Source organism: Anas platyrhynchos, chromosome 2, assembly GCF_047663525.1.
Source record: "Anas platyrhynchos isolate ZD024472 breed Pekin duck chromosome 2, IASCAAS_PekinDuck_T2T, whole genome shotgun sequence".
In the NCBI taxonomy this organism is placed as follows: domain Eukaryota; kingdom Metazoa; phylum Chordata; class Aves; order Anseriformes; family Anatidae; genus Anas; species Anas platyrhynchos.
Genome location: NC_092588.1, coordinates 32,895,908 through 32,921,359, shown reverse-complemented (window position 1 = coordinate 32,921,359; position 25,452 = coordinate 32,895,908). Strand labels below are relative to the sequence as shown.

At 37.7% G+C, this 25,452-nt stretch overlaps 1 protein-coding gene across 5 annotated transcripts in view; it reads right to left on the bottom strand.

Moving 5' to 3' along the window:
• The window catches only part of JPH1 (junctophilin 1), an 89,477-nt gene that overhangs the window by 51,767 nt on the left and 12,258 nt on the right, over positions 1-25,452 (bottom strand). The gene's annotated exons all lie outside the window — the stretch shown is intronic.

The following is a 25,452-nucleotide window of genomic DNA, read 5'->3' as shown; positions in this document are numbered from 1 at the left end:
AATAATCACCATATTCTGTCTTACTGACAATAAAAGAAATAAGAGAATAAGGAAACCCCTTCTTTGCTATCCTTATGATACTACTTGGAAGTGTGAAATGACTAAGCTATGTGTAGAGTAGGTCCATGAAGGATGCTGCTGTTAAAACTGAACAAAACCACCCCATAATCTAACTTGTCTGAAGCATATACATACCCAGAGTGACATACACCTGAAGAAGAAATGCCATCTGGTGAGACTAGAGCATGATCTACTGCAGAGCCGCAGCTGAATGTTGCTTCTGTGTGAATGAGATTTTTGCCAGCGTATGTCAGAGCTGAATTTAGCTCTGTTGGAGATGTGATAATTAAGCAAAGAGCAGTCCACCTCCAGCAAATTACTTTTCCTCCTACAATATCTCTGCATTAAAGCACATGTATTATATCCACCACAAGCTTTAAAATCTCTGAGAATGTGAAATTAGGAATTCAGAAACTAAATTTTATTTATTTCTTAAAGTGATGTTTGTATCTGTCCTTGAAGTAAAAAAAAAAAAAAAAAAAAGTTAAAAGTCAAAAAAGTCTAATATTTGGGTCAACTAATACAGTATAATGTCTAATAATCAACGCAAACTTCAATACCTCTTTTCTCTTAGTATTGGTGATGTCAAAAGTAAAATTACTTAATCAATTTCTTTGTAGGCTATACCTACTTGCTTTTAATGTCCTCTCAAGCAAATCAGTAAATCAACACTTTATCTCTGAACCTTTCTACAGCTCTTTGTGATAACAACAGCACTAAAGCTATCCATCTATTCTTTTCAGCCTTTTTTTTTCTCCCTGTATGAATGAAAACGATTCCAGAACTAGATTTCTTTTATACATATCAGTCAGACTGTAGTAAATCCATGAATCCTACTTCCTTCTGTACCAAGTGCATTTCCCAACTCAGCAAAATCTGATCCACTCTGAACCACACTAGGAAAAGGCACCATCAACCTGAAATTGCATGACAGAATTTAGAATACTTAATCCAAAATACTGTGAATATAGAAAATCCTCACTAAAATGTAATTTAGCTAAGTAAAACAATCTCTACATCAGTGCTGTCTGTCAATTTATTTACTCCAAATCAGATTTTTTTATTTTTAATTAAAAAACTTTATTTTTTCTTTCCTTTATTATAATGCATTTTTGGATGGAGTAAATTTTCTTTTATAATTTGATTTTGGTACTTGCTGGGATGAAAGGCTGTGGGACAAGCAAGCAATGTCACTGATCTTGGATGAAAATATTTATAAAAGGTCTGATAGTTTTTATCTCTGTTATCCTTCAAATGACATTTCTTTAGGGTGCTTAACAGGAACAAAGCACATGTTGTTTAAACAAGTTCCTTGAACGATGGTATTGCCTCTTACCAGTGGCAGGCTTATGTCAGAGAACAGAAATGATAAAAGGCAAGAAGCCAAGCAGGTTAGTAAGGAAATAAAATACGCTCAACAGCAATTATGCTGTGGCTAGCTACACAATGGAAAGAGAGAAGAATTGAAAGTATTGGAGAGTATCTTTAGGTACACTGAATCAAAATGAAGAAAAAGCTTACAAATTGGAAAAAATCATCTTCAGATTAGTTTTACCAATAAATCTAAAAATAAATGATACAGCTTAGAGAATTCCTCAGGACCCATATGATCTTTCATGTGTCATTTTTGTCTTTTTATCATGAACTGTGAAGACAAGAAAAGCAGCAAAGATGGTCCCTGAATTCAGGGGCAGAGCTACATTCCTTGGAAAAAAAACTCTGCATCCTTGACACTTAGGGTAGAAGATAGAACTGAAATTCCTCACTGTGTCCAGAATCCCGAGGAAAGGAGGTTTTTTTTCATTTTGTTTTGTTTTGTTTTTAAAGCACTATTTCTAGCTTAAATTATTTTTGATACTATGCATTTCAATCTATCGTAACAGCTATTCTGTGGCAGGCACCACCAGCTTCTCTGTCTGTCTTTCCCTATTTGAGGGGCAATGGGAGAACACCAAGCCTTCTCGCCAGCACATTCATACCTCAGACGGTTGAAACTGTAAATCTTTTTAAAATAAAAACTTCCAATTTGGAACTTGTTTATCGTTGTTTTCTAAACTGTTTCAACATTAGTAAGGAATAGGCTAGAATTATTATTCTTATATACTGCAGCCACAAAGCCTATTTACTATTACAAGGAGAATTTAGAAATAGCTATTGGAATTAATGGATGGTAAAATAAGCTGTCTACAAAAAACAAGTAGAACTTAGCAAGACAAAATAGACACCTATGCAAGCTTTCACACATTCAAGTGGAGAGAGGAACAGTTATGGCCTTTTATGTGGCAAATGTGGTTTTGTTTTTATGTTTGTCTTTTATTGAAACATTTTCGTACTGTATAAATGTGGATGTGTTTTCAGAAACAATATAAATAAATGTATAAACATGGACATAGTTTCAGAAACAATGCAATAGAAGCATTAAAGAAAAACCCATAATTACTTGAAAGGGAAATATAACAGACAGAAACACTGGATCCCATGTGCAGTATTCAGAGGACTGTCTTCTCTGGCTGGCATTTTGCCTGAATACGTTTTTTCCAGGTCATCAAATTCCCGATTACACTCATACAACAAAGGAACAACTAGGTCCCTTTAAGGGACCATGTAGAACAAAAAATCCAGACAGAGGAAGGCTATAGTTTCATGTACATTTAAACCTGAGGAAGAGCACAGCTGAAAGGAACCATCTTCTCTTCCCCCACTCTCAGCTACGCAATTTCACACTCAGCTCAGTCCCTGTTCCATGTCTGCAGCTGATCCCTGGTACTGCAGGCTTAAAACATACTTGAAACTGTATTAACTTGTCCAATATCAATCTCCTTGAAATGAATAAGGCTGAGTAGGAGTGTCTAAAGAGCTTCATACAAAGACTACTCAAGCACCTTTTTGGCACTGGTGCTACTGAGCCTCGGGTCACTCTCTCCCCTGTCCTGTGTGGAATTACTTCTGGTTACGTAGGAAATGCTGGAATCAGGAAAATGTGACAACAAAACATGAAACAACTGCTCCTCTTTCACAAACTGTTTTTGCTGTAAATGCTGGAATTGTTTGCATTTCCCCAAACAAAAAAGGATCAGTCCATGACACAACAAAGTCTTTCTGTGATCTATTCACATGATTGCAAAATACAAGCAAGGACTTCATGCTGCACATGGTTTGGTATATTCTTTTGCAGGGGCTCAGGTTGCACTATCATGCAGATTTGGTGATGGCAAATTAATTAACAAGATGGCTTATTTAACTAAGATGAGCATATTCACAAACTAAAATACCACACCTGATAAAGGTAGGCAAAGTAAGCAGATAGTGCAAGAACACTGGAATGGCTGTTTGGGCTTGGGCATCTTTACAATATGCTTTCACAATTGTTGCTCATCCTCTGCAGCTGGAAGAAAATATTGCATCCCTTATTTTCATGGATTACTTTCTGTCAGGCTATTCAGTGAACTGTGCATTGGCCAAAGGGTAATCCTTTGGTAGTTGCGCAAGAAGTAGTTCCAAAAGATCTAATTAATTGATTCAAAATGCCTTTTTCTGGACCTAAATTGTGCAATGATTTTCTTCTTATTTGAAATATCAATCCAATTCCTAGTTTGCTAATGTGCTTATGTTTGTACAACTCTCAACATGTCCTTAAGAGACTGCTCTACTGAGCAACAATCTTTGACATTATTTAGAAAAACATCCCTCATTGCAAATATAGGTCAGGAACATCGAATGGGAAGTGTGCCTATGGCAGCACAGTATTTTGAGACATGAAAAATACTGTTCCACACACGGAACCCAAAAGACTACTAACAAAGAAACCAAGATTCTTATTTACATTTTCATACATGATAACTGGGATGCTTTTACGTGAAATGATATACTGCAGTACAGCCTTTGAGAACACTCCTCTCTTGCTCAGGTCCTCTTCAGGATGACAAAACAGGTCATAAATAGGAAACAATTAATTTGAGACTGATATGACTCTTACTGCTTTATTGATCGTGACACACAATTTAAAACAGGCATGTGTAATGCAGATAAAATTTAGGGGAAAAAGTCCTGTCCCTCCCCTCCCCCAATAAAAGAGCACTGGAATATTAGTATAATCAGAAACAAAGAATTGCTTATATGCTATCTAGCAATGCAAGACACAGAATGTTTGCATTTTGAAATGTTTCAAATCCAACGTGAAGAGGAAAGAGAATGTAGTGAACAATACCATAAGTGAGTACAGACAAATACCATCTCTTAAAACCACTGATTTATACTCAAATAACTTATTTAAATAATTGTAGCGTCCCTCCCACCTAAGGCTCTGGGGCTTGACATAACATCTGGCCCATTCCCTGGAGAACCTTGTGGTGGGGCTGAGAAGGGGTCTCTCTGGTTTTGGGGGATTATTTTGATGCCCCACACACTCATTCTGCACTTGAAATTTCTGACAAAAACGTGTTCTGCATATCTACAGGAACAGGTATTTTGCCCTGTGCTACCTCCACAACAGGTCACCTGGCTTACTCTCACCACAGTTCAGGTATCTCTCTGCATTCTCACTATGCTCACAGACTGACACTGTAAGAAAATAAAGCCTTTCTGTGAAATTTTGCTACAACTATCCTGTTTTCATCACCTTCACTAAAAAACAACAAATCACCTATCTGAATACTTCACCAGGGACTCAACAAGTTTTTCACAGATTTACTAGAAGAGCTTACTGTCTTTTGAATAATGAGAAAAAAAAAAAATCAATGGTACACACCTAAAATAAGCTCGCTTTAAGAAATCCACTTAAAGTTCTTGGCAGTTACATGATGATTATTTTAATGAGTGCACAGATTTATGTACTACAAAATTAGATCTCTCTTGCTTACATTTACTGAATCTTGATGCTTGCGTTAAGTCCCAAGACAATAACTATGTAGCAAAACAATATTAAGTGATATAAAAAAATTAATAAAGATCATGCTTTGCTTGCAGCTATTCAGTTGATGTGGAAAACCAGGTTATAGCTGATGAGATGGAAAGAGGGATCACCATAGCAACAATTTACCACTTAACAATGAAGGGGGAAGGGCGCATCATCTTTTGCTACTTGCACATGTAAACAGTAATAGTTCAAAATTCTCAAGTTCACCTATATTTTGTGTTCTTTCAGAAAGACATGCTGTAAAAAATTGCACTGATTAGTACTACAGCATTACATTCATCCTTGTATGTTAGGCCTATTAGTAATGACAAGAAATCCAGTCAAAAAGAAAATGATGGTGATTTTAATTAAAATTCCTCCTTGGTAGCAGAAGCTGTTATGGAAAAGTCTGTTTCACTGAGGAATAAAATATCCCAGTGAAGCAGTAATAAATCAGAAGTATAAATTGCTTGTTTGCTACAACTGAAATCATATGTTAAAAGACAAATGGTATCATCAACTTTTACTAAAATAAATCTTGTGGTTAAAATAAATAAGGATGACATACATATGTATCATCACCACATTATCTATTATTGCTTTGGCTAATTAAAAAAAAAATGATTTAAGTATGCTGTCTTTATTTTCTTTGGAGTTATCTGTCTCATGTCATAGAAAGGACGTGTATAATTAAAATCCACTTTAACTGTTTTATTTTTCTGTGCATGCAAGAATACCTCAACTTCTTTAACTCATCACCTGGAGGTTTACTTTGGTCTTCTTCAATTCTGTCCACATTGTTCAGGTACATTCAAATGAAAAAAGCAAACCGAGGAAATGTTCAGCAGCCACTGAATAAACTGACTGACACTGGAGTCTTCACTACCTGCTTTGGGTGTTTGGTCTTTCAGGCAGGCCTCATCCTGCCTCATCCCCTTACTCAGTATTTTACCTGGGTACATCTACCACATCCCCACAGCATGCACACTTACGTCCTCAGAGCACCTTGTTAAACAGGGAAGTTTAAGCTGCTGCCATTTTATACTGAACAGTGATCAAAGCATTATTAAGCTCAACAAAGCCATGTTTAGATGTGAGGAACAGACTTCCTAATGCTTAGATCCTCTCGCATTAAATTGGAGAGGACCTGATGTTCTGGCCGGATAAGGTGCTGGCGGGGATGTTAAACACCAGGAATCTTAAACTTCCCTGCAGGAATGCTAAGAAACACATTCAGAATACCATCTCTCACCTGAACTTGAGTCTGTAATAATGAGTTTCAGGACCTACATTTTTTTTCCTCCGAAATTAACCTCTATGTTCATGCATTTAAATATGGATGAGTGGTTTAGGGTCAGTATTCAGAAAACACTGCCAAAGGCAGAATCTGCAGTACCACACAGATTCATCCTTTGTGTCTCTGTCAGTGATTAGGACACTGCTGTGTGAAACGAGTTGTGCCTGCTCCCAGTCTGAACCTGCATTACCTGCACACCAGGAGCAAAACTGCCGAACTGAAGAGGTCTTTAGAGGAAATCAGACAGCACCTTTCTGACTGAATCCTAGCCACGCTGCTGCCAGCATCACAAAACTAGTTGGTCCAAAAAGAGAGCAAGAAAGAGAGGGTTGTGACTTGATTTTACATTAGTGTCCATAATCTGCGGGGGAAAACAAACAAATCAAAGAAAAACAACAAAAAAGACTCACAGTGCTTCAACAGAAATAGGCAGGATTTACACAAAGCAGTATTGCAGGGGCACTACCAACTATATGAAGTCATTTAAGCTTTATTCAGCGAAGATTCACTGCACCACATACTACACAGAGGACCTGTGACTAAACTAAAAGCAAAAGATACATTCCCAACACCATGTTTGAAATGAGGTGCTGCAACAGTGAGTGAGAGAGAGTTCAGAGGAATTGTGTAGAACACTTATGACAGAAAGTTATCAATGATGGTGATACCTAAGAATGATTAAACAGATTTAAAAAAGCCTCTTAACATTACCTATGATATACAAGGAGTACAACACAAAACTTGGTTACAATAGAACGCAAATCTGTGCAGAGCTGGTTAATTATTCTAAAGACAGCTCAGAAGAGTCAGCAATGATGCACGCAAGAACAGTAAAAATGGGAAGACTTCTTGATGTAACCTCCCTAAAAGAAGGAGGTGCCAGACTAGTCCTAGCGATCAAAGCACCTCAAGAAAAAAAAAAAAAGAGCTAGTAGCACTATCACAGAAACATAAAGAGGATTTTCACGTACAATGGATGTAATCACCTTCAAACACCAAGCAAAACACTACAAAAAAACACTACAAAAGAATGATAAGATAAAGCACTTATTGGTGTCAGTAGCATGGCTGCACGAAAGCACCCCAGGGGTAAAGGGATCAACAGTGCTCACGCTGTCATATGAAAGCTGCATGCAAATAAGTAATTATCTGCCGTGGTGCTCGGATATCCAGAACACTATGGATGTAGATATGGCTGTAGCGTAACTGTTGAGATCTTCTAGAATAAACACAGCCACATCTGTTATGCTTGAAGCCTGTTTTTTCTTTTCAGCCCAATCAGCACAGCCACACTGAGGCATTGCACCTGACTTAAGAAACACTGCTGGGCCCCATCTAAATATGCAGACACCGCTCTTCCCTGCCTGGCAACAAGATGCTGCTGATGCTCAATGCTCGGGAAGATGGAAAGGCAGATAAAATTGCTCTTCCTGCTTTCCTACTGCTGTTAACTGTCCCTGCCATAGAGTAGCAGCATTGAAAATAAGCAGTGTGGCAAAGCAGGGAACCTACTACAGGGGTGCTTCAGAGCAGTGCCCCTGACTCCAGTACTCCACTGGATATACAGCCACGGACCGTGAGCCATGCCCAGTCATGCTGATGCTTCCCTTCTGTGTTATTTCCATCTAGTAAATCCCTACCCACTCTCAGCTGTGTTCGAGAACCCTTGGGAGTCAGGAGTGGGTTGCTGTCATCAAGACAATTCATCCAGCCTGTTCCCAAGCTCTCTTGTTCAAGGACACTCAGGAGCCAGCTGCAGACCGGCTGAATTGTCACCCCCACTTCAGAGTATATTCTTAACAACTCCTAGCTTTTGCATCGCCAAGACTTCGGCACATGATCTTACAGTGACAAAGGTAAAACTTGAAAGTGAAATACAACTCCGAAAGAGAAATTCCTGCACCAGATCTTCTTTCCCTCACCCCTTCTCACCCTGCATTTTCATGATAGGACAAGATGCAAAAGAGGAGAAAGATTTAGAGGAACAGGTGCACACTGCAGTACAAATCTTACCAGGGTCTACAAATAAGCTAACAGAAATAGTGGTAGAAATGTAGAATGACAATGCAACAAGCCCCTCAAACTGAGCAAATTTAGGACAGTGTAAGCAAGCATCTCTCTGCTTGCCTTGATTGTTTCAAATCCTTTTGATTGAGAGAATGTGCAAAGCAGGCAGCCACCACCCAACAAGGCTGTGAATGGACAATGACAGGTGAGGAAATAAGGCTCCATAAAGGAAGTGTTACCCTCAGAAACATTATTTTACAGAAAATGTACCGGATTAAGCACAGAGAAGAAATGGGTTGGACTGGTGTAAAATGCCAGGACAGAGAAATGAAAAAAAAAAACAACACACCACAACTGCAACAATTTGTTGTATACTTTTCAAAGCCTGGCAGCCACAAGCATAATTATTAGACTGTGCTGCAGCTGTTTGCTTTAACTGCTAAAAGAAAAATTGCTCAAAGATGCTGGGGAAGAATGAGAGCTGTGGAAGAGCCTACAATTCTAATGCTGCTACTCAGCAGAAACATCCCTGCCTTTACTTTTGGCTTAATGCTAGTGTTGGAAGCAAGGAGGGAACATGTTGTGTTCATACACAAGGAGACAACCAAGGTACTACCTGTGAGAGGGACAGAAGGACTAAGCTCCCTAGCCACCCAGTCTGTGCTGAGCGCAGCTGCTGGCATCGCACTGTGTCTGAAAGGGCTGTTAATAAATATTTGCTTAGTATATCGTAACTTGAGCATAGGATAGAAAAAGTATCCCCTGGTTCTAGCGCACTATAGATGACCTTCACAAACCTCACATACTTTTCATAGCAAAGGAGAGAAAACTATTGCTCTCTCAGGAGGAATGGGTTCTTCATGTCCCTTTCAGATATGCTTGAAAGAGCTACCCAAGTTTCGGTACTACCATAGCCCATATAGAAAATACTAGGAGGTTTGCCTCAACATAAACTACTGCAAGGAGTCCAATTATTTGTACAAGTTTATGCTTTTTATCACAAAAGCAACCGAATCTCTTCTGGTAAATTCAGCATCACCAGAACGAGAGGAAGTATTTCAAAGTATGGCAGTTTATATGGGGACAGGTCACTACAAATCTGGAACAATTTCATCTTCAGACGAGATTTACCCAAAGAAAACAGACCTTAGCTTCTTTATTGCCCAACCTATGCATTTATTTTTTTAATATCCTCAATGTAAAATTTCAGGACCTGTCCCTCTCATTTACTATAAGACACAGTATGCAATATATGCAATGTGATGTTCCACTTACATGTTTCAGGCCTGGTTACACAACATAGCAATTTGCTGCCTAAAAGCTGAATTTATGTTTACAACCTGAAAACTGCATCTGCCAAAAGCTTAGAAGTTTAAAATTGTGTTCCTGTATTGTATGATACAGGCTCCTGTTTCATCAGAGACAATATTGTACCCCAGCAGGCGGTATCAAAAGAGATTCATTTTCTGTCAGATTTCTTTTATTTGTTCTTTGCAAAGAGATAAAAGAATGTGAACTATGGCTTTAGAAATAAAAATATTTTAAAATATATTTCAGTATGAAATCTTTCAAATTGGGTTATTTTAAGAAAATGAAACCACCTCTATATGTTGCAGACTCTCTTCTGGAGTTGCAGGATTAACGGGACAGTTCATTTACTACGGGCCCAGATGAAGAAAATTTTGAAGAAATTAACTACTAGACATGTGGGGCTTCTCTTCATTAATATATGATACAAAAGATAAATCCTACTTAAAAGACAGTAATATTAAAATCGCACCAGAAAACTTTGAATTTAGAAGTAATTGGCTGTGTAAAAGTACCCCCAAAAAATTAATGAGATGCTGAAAACATAGCTCATTATAACATAGTTAAGTTCAGCATAGAAATGTCCTCCCATGATTAACGGCTGTCATTTTTTCTCATTATTACTGGCATCACAGTGTCAATAACTTTCAAATACTGATCTTCTTAGCAGAGGAACTGAAGGGTTTTTTGTTGGTGGTGTTTTTTTTTTTTGCTGTTGCTGTTGGTGGTTTTTAAAACATTAAATCATTCTTAGATGTTTTCAAATATACTTCTTTGGCTTTTTAGTCAAGACATTTACACTTAATTCCAAAGTAGTTATTAAAAAGAAAAGCTGACAGTGGGGGCAAGGAGTAGGCCATCATCATCAAGGAGTAGATCATCTCAGATGACAAAATTTCCTTTGCAGAATCATTTTTCTTTTAGTTAATGTTCAATACAAAACTAGTGACTGCATCTCTGCAAGACACTAGTGTGTGAAGTTAAGATTTTCCTCTGTCAGTCTTAATGTGTGCCAAATACACCTGCCATGAAATGCACTGAAAGTCAACACAGCATACAAGCTTGTTACTAAGCACAGGCCCTAACCTGTGATTCTTCTTTTAAACTTCAGTGTAGAAATAATTGCTAAACTTTAAAAAAAAAAAAAAAAAAAAAATCAATCACGTTGTGTCATTTAGCAATTAAAAAGACAGCTATTGAGCAAATTCTTCTTTAAATTTCAAGTACAAACTTTCTCTCCAAACTATTGCCACTATATATGAAAGGATACTCAGGTGCTTCAAAGAACGTTTTGCAGAATCCTGAGGGGTTTTGTTGTTGTTGTTTCATTTGTGAAACAACCTTTATTACAAAGCTGTGTAAAAACAACATGATGAAATATTCATAAAGGCTACGGTAAAAATAGACTTGAAAATAAAAGTTAAAAAAAAGTGTTAACTTGTAAGTCTGCATAATTAATATGGTTGCAGCAACTAAAATATTTGCAAAATGTATTTTTAGAAATTGAAAAGATAAAACCTATTAATACTATTCCTAGAAAGAAAGCATTCCTGAATTACTAAAGAATTGCAAAGGCTTTACTATGCTTGCATGCACAATCGCTGCACTTAAATTCAAGGCTACCCAGCTTCTGTATCTCCATGGACACATCACACTTTCCATGCAGGTGTATGAGATTGCATCCAGCTCAATAGTGGGGGTTTGCATATATTCTAGAAAAGTAACTGAATATTTTGGGAGAGAAATGGTATAGAAATGTCAAACCAGCAGCATGAAAGCATTTTTTCCCTAGGGGAGGTGGTCTTATTTTGGAAGGGAGCTACATACAAAACCACGTGCAAGAGCTTTCACACACATGGCAAACAGCACCATGCTGCACGTCTGCTGTGAGCCCTTCACATGTGCTCTGCTGGCAAGCATCCCAATCCACTGCTGATTCTTTTCTTACCTTTATCATAGATGGATCCAGAAGACAGAAAGGTATCTATCTTGCTTATATGGCATACAACAATGCTACTGAATTGTGAATTCCCATCAGGACAGTTAAGCCAGGCTACTGAACTGAAGAAAATGGATTTGAACTAAAACTGCAGGGTTTGTTTTTTTTTAAGCATTGCATTGGGAAGGATGAAAAAGCATTCTGAAAACCAACTTTGGAAAAAGCAAATAGTGCCTGCTGGGCAAACAGGATTATCACCCCTGACCAGGCATTGGTGTATTTTATTCTTTTGCAACCCGCTGTGGCACACAAGAAATTATCACCTCCAGCAAACACCCATCTGGAATGTAAACAGGTAAGCATTCCAACAAAGATTTTAGTCTTTTCTTTGTCCTGCCAGACATGAAAGTCATTTTGGAAGGAAAGATACCTGAATCCTCCTTCCAAGCACTGTGAAGAAGTAAGGGAGGAAAAACCACCACCAACAAAAAAAAAAAAACACAGCCAAAAATCAATTATTATTATTATTATTTTTAATCTGTTCTGCTTTCCTGGGACTACGATTGCCCTTAAATTATCAGGTCTCTTCCCTAAACTAATTTAGAAGCTTTAGTCTTTTTTCTCTGTGTCATTTTGCGTACAGTGCAACAAACATCTTTTACAAAATGTGGGGTTCCCAAAGAACAACCTTTGAACTTTCTGAGTGCTCTCAGAAGGATGCCAAGCAATCCAGCTAGCATCCTGCACTGAGGAGGACAAGAGGCAGGAGAACACTGACAATGCTGTTTTGAAAACAGGAAGACACTAATGATGGGATACATAGGTATAAATAAGGAAGATACTGACCTGACAAAGTAGAGTATTGGGTAGCAAAAAGAACACAGTCTAATTGCCCAGCAGGCACTATTTGCTTTTTCTGAAGTTGGTTGTTTTCAGAATGTTTTTTCATCATACCCAAAGCAGTGCTTAAAATGAAGAAGTACAGTGGATCTGATTTTATACTGGGAAGTTTATGCCTGCTTTACATTTACAGTAAAATCAAAATAACTCTAAATTCATCAAGACTACTTTTGGTAGTGTAAAAAACAATGTGGAGTACATATCTGAGGTAAAGATGTAAAAGGTTTAATATGAAAAGACAAACATAGTTCAACGAATTAAAAATGAAGGGAAAAAGGTACATCATCTGTCCATCCATCTATTTATCTATCCATCCATCCCTTGCTCCCTCCCTGACTTGAGAAGATGGTAGGAAAAGACAGTCAGGAGCAACAAGAAATGAACAGTATGCTATGGAGAAGAAAAAGGCATTTTTCACTATTGTCTTAAACACCTACTCAGCATAAAATGCCTTGATCACTTTGGGTAACAGAAATTTCTGTCAATAATTCAACACATACAGCCACACAGTTTAATGATTTGCAAAAATAACAGAGATTCCCAAATCATTGATTTGAAAGCATAATAAGGAATGATAAGAATGTAGTATATGGCATTTTTCAGAAATCCCTAGTGAAAGTTAAAGAGGCCACACATGCACAGACATTTACTTTCATTCCCTCTATCAAAAAATATCTGTAGGTCCTAAGTTTGACTGCTGTGGGACATTCCACAGCAGGCCAGTTACCACCAGATCCTAAAGATTATTTACTGTCCTAGTGACTTCATTCATAAAATCTTCAAATGCCAAACCTTTGCACAACACAGAAGCAAAAACTAACAACCACTCCATTTAACAGGAAAACCGATACTGAAACAGTGCTAAGGGAGTTTTATCATGGATTTTTTTTTTTTTTACACACCCTGTGAACATGCAAGGTGTAACAGTATTCCCAGAAAAGTTACTGGGAGCTTAGCTGCTCATTTGAGTGAGATCAGTCCCTTAGAGTGAGGAAGGCAAAAATCAGTCAGGACTTTTGTAATGTCATGGATAATTTTTTACAAACATCTTTTAGTACACAGTAGTACAATAATGGCACCAAAACGCATGGAGTTTCCTATTATTCATGTTAGCCAACAATATTCACCCACTCTAGACTATTTGGTAGGGGAAGAAACAGAAGGAGCAATACACTTCTCTACTCATTCAAAGCTGACTACTCCACATACAAATAAATATACACATATAAATATTTGTGTACATAATACAAGCACATTTGGCTTTTTAAGGGTTTCAGCTCACTTTCATGGCTGCTGGGATAAAATGACAATAAAAAGAAAAAGCAGAGGGCTACTTTTTGAGCACAATCAGCAGCAGAGCAGCCGATAAACGTACATCTGTGTGCAGCACAGAGAGCTGGTGATAGCACAGAAAAGATGGGCTTCTGTATCAGCTGTTAGTGGACTATATTCCTGTCAAATGCTGATAAGCTCTACTCATGCATTGCCTTATTTAGGCAGACTTCTCTGCTGACACACCAATGTGCAGTAACAAGCACGTGTGACGTTTCCAGGCCAGAGAGGCTTCTGCTCCTTCTAGTAAGATCATAACAAACGTTACACAGCTCGGTGTCATTTTCTGAGGTGTACTGAAAAAAGTCTTATTTGAAAACACATTGTCAGTAGTGCAACTCCATTCTTAATAGTATTTAAAATGGGAACACAATTTAGAACAAGAAAATATGATCATAAAAATATGTTGACATAGGAGATACGTACTCTGTATTTTGAAGACTAAGGAACTTACTGGAATGCATGAGAGGGCTTTCAAATGAGCCTATAGCTTGGGAATTACTATTTTCAGATTGAGCATATGTCAGCAGTTCAGTTCTCTAAAGTAATTCAACCTGAAGTTAAAATTTAACATGTTTTTTACCTACATATATACCTGCATACTACTGTGCTAGTTAAGATAACTCACTTTTCCCAAGTACTTTTAGCTAGATTTATGCTATGGTATGCAATATATAAAAAGAGAACATTTTTACTAATCTATTAATTACTACTAATTTTTACTAAAGACCAGTAGCTATTACCTCTAGAACTACTTCACCAGCCTCACACTCTCCCAGCTGGAAGATTTGTCCTGTTTCTTTGAATCTATTTAATAACAGGCTGCTATACTAAAGTGTCATTTCATTTTTGCTTTTATTGATGATACTGCTCTTTGCTAACTTGTATATTATGAATATATTTACAAGTATCTTGCTATTAGCAAGATAAATTAGCAGAGAACTTCCTATGAAAGCATGCATCTCTAAAGTTTTGTCATCATGTTCCACTTACTTGCTAACTTGTATAATAAAGTAATCCGTGATGGGTCTCTTAAGTCATTATCACGAATTAACAAGATTCTCCTGTATATTATTTCACAGCTACTGCCAAAAGGTCAGCTCCTGAATACAGGAATACATTGAATGTCAAAAATTTTCCTTCCTTTGGAGCTATAATATATTCTATTAAAACTCACTCTGTACTGCACAATGCTATTAATCATGCTAGCTAAAGCACTCACTTCCCAGCCTACCTTTTTAATAGAGCTTAAATGGCCTTTGCTGTTGTAGTTCAGCACTACACATCAGGTTTTATCCTTAAAGTGGGCTAGATTAGGCAGTACTTGCCTTTGTACATGTGAAGAGTACATACACAAGCTGGACTAAAGGCTCTAATGTACAATGAGACACTGAACAAGCATGCTGCAGAAGAGGAGGCTGGGCAGCTATATCAGCACAGTCCTGGCTCTGAGCTGGCTGCCTCAGCCGGCTGGAGTCATGAGAAGCAAGGCTGGTTTTCCACAGCGCTATGAAAGCATGACAGATTCGCTGCCTCTGAGAGAACCGGGCTCGCTCGCTTGCATACTGCTTGCCCCTGCTCCACAGCACACAGGCGTACCAGAGTCCTTGCGGCCAGGTCAAATATCTCCAACATGGTGCCTCCCCGTAACTAATGCGCTGAAAGGTCATGCTCAAGTTTGTGGCATGCTTGGAGAGTAAACTCACGTAACCACGATCTGCTGTGAACCAGATCCACGGGACCGATGTACTGCTAGAGTGCATACAGCGCCTGCCAGGCCAACAATCCCAACCCATGGGCGGCTCCTGGCTTGATGAACACCAGGGGAAGAGCAGTGCACAGGCAGGCTGCTGCAGGCTGAACTGTTTGGGAAGTAACAGCAGCCCACTCCTAATCATGATCTTTCCCATTGCTGTTGCCTCCCCTATCACACGGCTGTCTGCCCGCTGCTACCGGGATTTCATAGCACATTCCAGGCCTGCCGCTGAAGACCCTTTGGGAAAAAAAGCCCAGCTGGGAGCCAGCTGTCCAAGAGGCTCCAGCACCCTCCTCTTCTTTGGGAGCCTCAGTCCTATCGCACGTGTGATAAGCCACCTGGCACTATACCCGCACCTAGCCAGGGAAGCTGGGCACCATGACCTAGGTGACCTTCCAGAAACATCTGCTGGATGAGCAAAGCTGAGGAAAACAAACCAGGCTTAATAAGATTTTTTTTTTTCTGATTAACTAGTACGCTGAAGACTTCTGCAACAGAAAAATGGCTGCATTCCAAAAAGCAGCAGGAACCTGTATAATTAGCTATTTCCAATGCAAACCCATGTAATCTATTAATCATTTTTCTCAAAGATGCAAATCCAAAAACCAGACTCTCTAGAAGAGCAACGAAAAATAAACTGTATCCTCAGTTAAGCTTTTCAAAGCAAAGCCCCCCTAATTTCCATAAATATGGATATCTTCAGCAACTGAGCTGACTTATCTTCCCACAATAAATTCTGTCCCCCTTACTTGTACTGAACTGCACCATACTGAAATTGCAGAATTATATGGGACAGCGTGCAGAGCAGCACAGCATTCAGTAGGCTAACAGGAGGCAGAACGTGACATACTGATTTGTTACAGAAGCTTCATTGTTTGGAAAGAGAAAGGACTAAACCTCAGAAAGCTCTATTAGTTCCTTTGCAACTCACAAAATAAGCCCCAAATTTTAGTCTTGCTGGGAATTGTGAAGAGTGAGTACCTAAGAGCAAGCTGAGAACCTGAAGTTTTTTTTTTTTGTGTGTTCACTGGACTGTCTCTGTACATGCAACTCACCACCCCTCAAAACATGCAACTCACAAAGAGCACTGTTTTGTCAGGGATAACCTGGTGTCAGTGGAATCAGCATGGGTTTTGCTGTTGATGTCAGCAGGCACAACATTTAATAGTTGCACCAATGGGTTATGTGAAGAGCAGACTAAAAGCCTGACAGATTCAGCTCATGCTTACATCCTCTAAACCTACCGTGTAAATGGACTCTAAGCCATTTATCTGTTCTTTGATTAACACTTTAGAAAGCTGTGTCTGCTCCTAAGAAGAGTCACAGACATCACAAGCACCATTTTAAAAGTAAGGTGAATTTTTTGAAACCTTTTGACCAACTCTTTCCCCTGCACCTGCTGAACAGCAAGCTGTAGGCTCCTCTTCTCAGAATTAGCTGAGTAACAGCAACGATGAGCTGCTGATCATGTATGTGAAATCAGCACATTCCTACAGACCGAAAGGTACAACAAAAAGCAGCAAAAGAAACAGCCTACATTACTACCACAGTCTCACCATTTTTTGCGTAATATACTGCAAGTACACTTTAAAGTGTCCTGGGAGGTTACAAAAGCGTAGTTATTTTGCATTATTATAAATCACAGAAGCCTGTGATTTTTTCCCATGGTAAATCACAGTGCAGAGGTAAATCACTTACCAGAATATTGCATTTGAATACAATATTTTTGGATTTAAACAAAACCACTGAGTTCTAAAAGCATGCAGAAAATCATCTTCTCATTGCTCTTGTTATTATCAGTATGCATGTTATCCTTATTATAAATATGGCATTTGCAAGATGACAAGTAGACTCCAAGGCTCCATCATTTCAGCCATTTTAAACGGATACGGCCCCTGAGACTGTACAATTGAAAATATTAGCATTAACAAGTGGGACAAATGCTCCAAAGAGAACGGAGTGAGAGCAGTGAAGTGATAGAAAGTTGTTCAATCAGAAACAAAGAGTAGCAACTTCAGCTCTCTATTCTACTGGACACTGCTGCAGAGATGGTCTCCAAGTCTCCTAAGAAGGTCTCAAGTAGTACAGGTTTCTCCCACTCACGTGTGAAGAATATCATGGACAAAAGCACAAAAAAGCTTGCTGAGGAAAGTTTGAATGCTTTGTGTACATACCACTCCAGAAGCAGCACATAAACAATATTAGCTTTAAGGTGATGTTTAAGGTGTTTTGGCACCAAATAAAGGAAAAATAGGTCTGGTACTCAGCCTTCATCTGTAGGCATTGTTTCAGAGCAATGCTGAGAAAGTTAATGGGATCTATCAGAATATTTCAACAAAAGGTGCCCAATTACCTTTCAGGATGTTCTCATGCCCTTTATGAAGCAGGCTGTGTGTAGTCTTTTCCCTAACATGCAAAGGGATCGCTCTGATGACATCATTTCCTTTTCTCATGCATTTGGGTTTTTTTCTTCTTCATTAGAGCCACACAATAGAAAAACAAACAGCAGGAACGGATGTAGCTGCAGAAGAAGGTGACACTTTGTTGACCTTAGGATACAAGCTGACTTGTCTTGTCACATTCACAAAGAACAAAATCTTGCAGCCCTACCCTAGGTAATGTGATCATAGGCAGTACTTCCACTTAAGACAACACAAGCTTTTTGCAGCAAAGGAAAAAAAAAAAAAAAAGAAAAAGAAAAGTCTATAAAGTTATCTCACTACAAACATTTCTGATGAACATCAGTCAATTATCTACACTTTTAAGTTGAGCCTTTTTTCTCTTTATTCACCAATGCAATGAAATTTGAGTTATACCTATTTACATATATACGTAGCCAGGTATTGGAATAGAGTACTAAGTTAAATCACTTCAGATCTTTAAGGGAAATTTAGAGGAAAATCATGAAATTAAAAAAACAAAACAAAACAAAACAAAAACAACACAACTCTTATGGAAGATTAATGGTTGTCCTCATGTTCTCTCTTTATATAGCCTTCTGGAACAGATTAACTCCGTAAAATCTTTCACTTGTATGATACGGAAAGTGCAGAAAAAAGAAGATACGAACACTAGAGTTGGTCATGTTGACCAAATCTTCTCTTGTATTTCTAGAGATCTTTCTAGAAAGTGACTCAGCTTATTTCCATGGCCCTCAGCAGTAGATCTGATCTAAATTCTCATTCCATTAAAAAAATATCCTCAAGCAAAAATAAACCACAAATCCAAAGTAATAAACACTGTGCACTAATGTGACCAAAATAAGAATGAATGCAGCATATGAAAGCAGAAAAATTTGAAAATGCTGAACTGAAAGGAGGTATCAGAAGCCTTCAGTAAATTCTGCTTTTAAGTTTTGAATGAAAAATGACATATTAAAAAAAAAAAAAAAAGAAAAAAAGACATTTAAAACTCTAGAAGAAGATCTGATGTAAATCAGTACCTTCTTTTCACTTGGTGTGATGTAAAATACAGATTTCTAAAATGCACCACAGCATGAGACCAGCAGCCAACAGAAATCGGATGGTTATATAATTTGGTGGTTAAGCAAAGATATTTTTAGTATTTGCTAATCCATCTAATGCATTTCTTTCCAAGAGAAGAAAATGCATTACACTGATAGCAATAACAGGGTCAAAACACAGGGATATCAACAAGGAATTTAGTCTATATTGAAAACAATAATAATAAAAAAAAAGTTTGAAATTCTTATTAACAGCATCGATTCCTAAGTAAGGCGTAGTGATCCATTCTTGGTGATTGGGAAATGGGTGACAGAAGAGCTAAAACAAAGAAGGAAAGCTCTCACAAAGCTTCTCCATGTTGGCAATCTCATAATCCAAACCAAGACAATAACACCTTAAGATAATCAATCAAATAGGAAATTAACTGTGTAGACAATTCAGAGCAGCATCTGGAATTAATGGTACATGTGAATCCTCAACTATTTTCTACTTCTCTGGAAAACAAACAAAACAGAGTACTTTTTGGAGAACTGACAGTAAAGCGGCAACAAAAAGATACACCTAAAATAAAAGAGTTTCTTTTTTTTTGCCCCTCAGTTCCTTTTTACTACACTGTCTTCACACTGTGAAATGATTATTATATTAAATAATAAACTCTTTATATCACACTTAAAATCTGCCCAGAGCAATACCACTAGGAAAAGTAAGAAAAAGTAGCCTCACAATGCTTTATAGTGGGGATATTAACAGAATCTTACTCTTCATTTCCAGAATTAATTCTCCCTTATGTTTCTGTTTATTGTCATCTTTGTAGGAACCAAATATACTTGATCTCAAAGCATGACAACAGGAGGGGCAAAACACATCAAAACATTTTTTTTTTCTGAACAGTAAATATTCTTGAAAGTACTGGCCTGAGTTAACACACTCCTCAAGTGTTATCTGAAATAAAATACAGTGGACTTAACTGCTAAAGGTTACATTTAATCTGTTCCAAAGTTTAATTTATTAATAGATAGGAACATCAAAGTTGCCTAGAAAAGGCTTGCTTCCTCAGCTGCCTTACACCTAAGCAAATTCAATTTCCATCTCCCTTGAAACTTCCACTTGCAAAATGAGATAATTTAGTGCCAAACAACAGAAGGAAGGAAGATCAGAACACCTCGAACATGCTAGCTTTATTGAGGAAGAGACAATAAACCACTTCAGGGTCAGACAGATGATATCAAGTGGTTTAAAGTTTAACCGTGAGCGTTGAAAAGCAGATAATCCAAGAGGATACCACCACCTTATTTCTGGCAAAGCGTATTTCTGTGCAAAACCAGAACTACCTATTGAATTAAGCAGTGAGAAGTTATACACTGACTTGGGTACGCGTTTTCACGTACCAGGATGGATATTTTCAAGACAAATTCTTTTTTTTTTTATCTTCCCAGAGAAAAGTATCTTTTTCATGCTGAGATATACAAAAAGCAGAACAGAATTCCTTGAATTGTTAAAGGCCTTGAAGAAGCAAGCAAGGCTCCCGAGGACGGTTGTAGCTGACTTTTCTCAGACTGGCCTCGGAGAACATCAGTAAGAATATTCTTTGAACTGCTGACCAAAAATGCCTGTATTATTACAAACAGCTGATTAAATCTGTTGTGAAATACCAAATAAACGGAAAGGGCTGCCTCTGTGAGGAAGCCAGCTCTCAGGTTTTGCCAGACCAACACTTGCACAATGCCTACTCAAACACCAAAGCACATTTTTTTTTTTTCTTTTTTAATTGTGCAAAATTTAACAGTGTTCCATACGGAAAGGATTCCAGTCTAATCTTATCTTTGCTAGAGACAGAAAACTGAGGTGTAAAAAAGAGTGTCAGAGATTTCGGAAAGCTTACCTATCTACATATTCTGAACTTCTTGAAAGAGACATCTTTGTACTGTCCACTCATCACAGGTCCAGAGCCAAAGTTCCTCTTGTTATGCAGATACTGTATCTGTCAGCATTTATTAACTCACAACTCACAATTACACAGACCTCAAGACCACTTATACAGCTTTTCAATAATCATAAATTCAAAGAGTAAACAAACTGAAATTGAATATCTATTATGTCTGAAATCTGGAACTGACAGTGAACTGCTAAAAACCATTTATTCTGATCAACTAAAATTTGAAGAAAACATCACATCAAATTTAGGACCAGCTCCTTCATGAATTTACTAGAACCATCATTTTGTCTGATCACTCCCTGCAATTATTGTCCAGAGTCCCAGCAGGGCTAAAAGCTAAATGCTATCTACTTTTTTAAACCTGCTAACAAAGGCTAGCAGAAGCTCCACTAAGCAGTTTGTCCATGAGAAACGCATCATGTCTATGCATATCACAGATACAGACTTTGAGAAGAAAATGCTCAGTATCTTTTCTTCATAAGAAGAGTATGAATTTATAGTTTTCATAGAGGTGAGCTGTGACCAAGTAATATTCACGGAGCCAGTTCCTTATGAAGCTGTTGAGTTTGTCATAACTACAATTTATTAGTTTTATTTCTCTCCTTGTGAAAGTTATGTTTCTAACTGTGACAGTCATAAAATCTTAGCCCCTAATAAGCAAATAATCTCCAATAAGCAACCATGAAGCATGTCCACATCAGCCAGAAGACCACCTCAGTAGTGAACATTTTTGTGTCTTGTCTCTTTCCACAAGAATGTCAATACACTGATATGAGTATAAAGTGTGGGTGCCATACTGTAGTAGGAAGGTAACTAAAGGCTAAATAGCAGCCTATGAGATTCAGAGTGAAAAGAGAAATACATGCCTTTCTTCCTAAACTCCTAGAAGATGAGAACAGGAAATTCATATTTAACTGATTTCATATTAGCCAGATGCTAATAAGAAAATTTCTGGCTTCCAAATACAATGTGGTAATACCATCACTTCCCATCAGTCTCTGCTTTTAATGTAGCAGGACCAAAATATAGTACTTTCGTCACCAGAAACTCTGAAGACTAAATGGAGGAACAAAGGAGAAAACAATAGGAAATACTTGAATAAATAAAAACTTAGTTCAGAAACAGAATGCAAAAAAAAAATACAAAAATAAACAACTGTTTTCTTAATAGGAAGGTTCAATAGGGAGGTGTTCAAAGCCCCATCCAACCTGTCATTGAGCAACCTGGTCTAGTGGGAGGTGTCCCTGCCCATGGCAAGGGGGCTGGAACTAGGTGATCCTTAAGGTCCCTTCCAACACAAACCATTCAGTGATTCTGTGAATCTATAAAGTGATATGCATTGTGATGAGCTCAGGAATGAGCTCTTGGGATACTACATCTACATTGAATGGGAGAAACATCTAAGGAGGACAACAAGAGTAATCAATGTTTTGTTGCAGATGTTAGAAGTTTAAATGGTTTTGAAGAGAGACAAGTTCATACAGGAGAAATTTTCTCCTGGATACTAGCTACAAAGATTTTCTCTGCCACTTCGGACTTTGACAATGACAGCAGAGAACTGCAGAATAATGAAGAACGTGTAGCAATGTACCAACAAGTAGGAAAAAGAAGGCAAGTTAATATATAAAAATATATACCAACGTCTATTAGATGTAGAATACAGAAAAGGTATTAACTACCAGCGAAAAAAGAACAGAAATCATAGTATGTATCACTGATAAATTACTATTCAAACAAACAGCATCAATCAATGAATTACACCAGTTTTCACGAAATTAATCAATCATTATTTGGAAGATATACTATAAGATCAACATAGGAAGCAATAACTAAATAATTTAAATGACTTTTTCTACTGTAGTTATTCACTGAAAATCATTCTAAGTAGAATACTGATCAACAATGTTACAGTTAAAAGTACATTTTCTTATTTCTTTGAAGAAGCTGAGAATTTTCTGTATTAATTGGTTTAGTCTTTGATCAAAACATCAAATACATTTCTGATGCTCACACTAATACTACTAGCCATATGTATGCAGTTGTACTAGCAAAAATATGAAATATATTTGTTTACGAGAATGTTTTTATAGCAATTAATATTATGAGTCTAATGGCTTTACACTCTGGTTCATGTTTGACTGACCACTACAAACCCTACAGATTTTGTTTTTTTAAATGGAAATTTATTTCCATCACATAAACTCCCCTGCAAGTCAGTAGAGACAGATGCTGTTTGCGGCTTAGCTTTTGAACAACGGTTGTAATACAGATCAAAACTGAGATGCTATGTAACAACTAAGGCAAGAGTCAGCATAATAGCTCATCTAATTCTTTGTTTACAGGAAAAATATTGATCTTTTACTAGTATGTCTCAGTATCATCAAAAAAGCAGTGTTTTCACATACATCTGCTGGATTGTCGCTGTAAAGATTCTTTCAGCTCCTAAATAAGGTATTCTGGACACCAGGGAAAAAAAATCCTTAACCCTCTAAACAAAGAAACATTTCAAAAAGGTTTGTATATTAAAAAAAAAAAAAAAAAAAAAAAAAAAAAAGCCTTCCTTTCAAGCTTATTTTAAAAGCAGTGGTGCACTGAGTGTTCGTTTGTTTATGTTTTGAAAGCACAGAATACTTTCAATCTTAAACTATCAACCTCCAGATTTTAAGCAAGTTAGAAAAGCAACTCTGGGGTAACAAAGTCTATGTCTAATACAAACACGAAGTAAGATTGGCCATACTCCAGAAGTGATTGCACTTCAATTGCTGTTTTAAAAGTATTCCTGAAGGTATTAAGGAATGCTTGTTTGCTTTCACACTGGAATCAAAGCAGGCCTTTTATTTTTTCTTTTAATATCCTCATTCAGTCTTACAGCTATGAGTAGGTTTATTTGAATATAAGTACTTGGATCAAAAATTTAAATACTTGAGGCTTTCTTAAATTTCAAGCTGAGTGATAGTACAGGAGTAATTTTGTATATTTTTGTATTTTTTTTTGTATATTTTCAGCCATGTAATCTTACTGCATTAAATATTAAGAAAGCAGATCTGTGTAGTGATGTTTATACAATTTGTTATTTCAAACAGATGTATTATTCATACTCCAACAAATAACAGAGGAATGGTCCAAGACTATATTCTTTTACTGGTGAGTTGTTTTTGAAATCTGAGTGAAAATGTGCCCCATTGAAGTTATGGGTATAACTCCCACAGGATCCCACAGGAACATATGGTTTCCTCTAAAGGATGCAGAACTAACATTAAAATTACTATTCATAGTAGCTGAATACTTATTTTAAGTTTTACCATAGCATTTTGTTATCTTCAAATAGATTATATAGTAAAGTTATTAAAATTGAATTTGTTTTGAACCTAAGGTAACTTTTCAGTAAAGCAAGCAGTCATATAAATACATTTGGTATTTCTTGGATCCTACGCCTAAACACAATGTTCATATTTCACATATAAGTAAAGCATCTCAAAGATGTGCTAGACTAGTCTTGCAAGTGTCCCGTTCAGTTTCTTGGGTAAACAAAGCTTTATGGTAGAGTCAGCTAAACCTAGAACGGAAAGCTGTGCACGGTGCACATCGTTCAGTGCCAGCTGGAAGGACTGGCAGCTGCCATCTAGCATAGACATAAACTATAGGACCCATGCACTTAATTCCAGCTCTCCCTGGAAATCACGATCTGTTCACGTCAAGTAGAGAGGACTGGTCATGCAAGGCAGCAAACACAATGAACCAACCATATACTGAACCACTCCTGATGACTCCACATGCTTCAAACAAACCCACCACAGCATAACAGCATACTGAAATTTACTCAGAATTAAGGGTCTGAGAAAAATAACCATGGATTTCTTATACAAGTGCTGTGCTGTGGGACAGATCAGTGAGAGATGCAGCTGCGAGCAGGTGGGGCCCAGCATCTTTGAGCGAATGCTAAGTGCCCAGGCCTGGCCAGTGCAGTGCCAGCCCAGGCTCTCTAAATTATCCTCAAGACTGAAAATTACAAAAGCTAGCTACTGGCTCCAGGAGACCACTGTGACCCCACACATAACAGAACCCCAAATCATTGTTCCAGGTCTCTACTTGTGAGCCAGCCCTCCTGCATTGTCCTCCTGTGGCCTTTCCACCATCTTGAGGCTGCTCAGCAGCAGCCCCACAAAGCACCGGATTGGATCTAGAGTTTCGGTGGCTTATTCAGGAAAATAAAAGCTGTAACTAAGCCACGGCATCTGTAGACTTGGACACAAACACATTAAAAATAAAATTGAGCTGACTAAAAGAGCTGCACTGAAAAATAAATTGCTGCAGAAGACACCGCTTAATCCCCTTTCAGCGCTCCCCTTAAAAGCTAACCTTTACAGGATGCTTGCAAGGCATGGCTATCTCAGCACAGACAGCTAATTGACAAGGAGATTTTGCCCTATATTATTAGCTGTAAGATATTAATTTTACTGTTATCTCAATCTCAGGACCTTTCAAAGTCCTGCCAGTTTTTTCCATTTGCTGGGCACTGCCATTTTCCCATACTGCAAGGTCTCCACGCAGGGTAATTT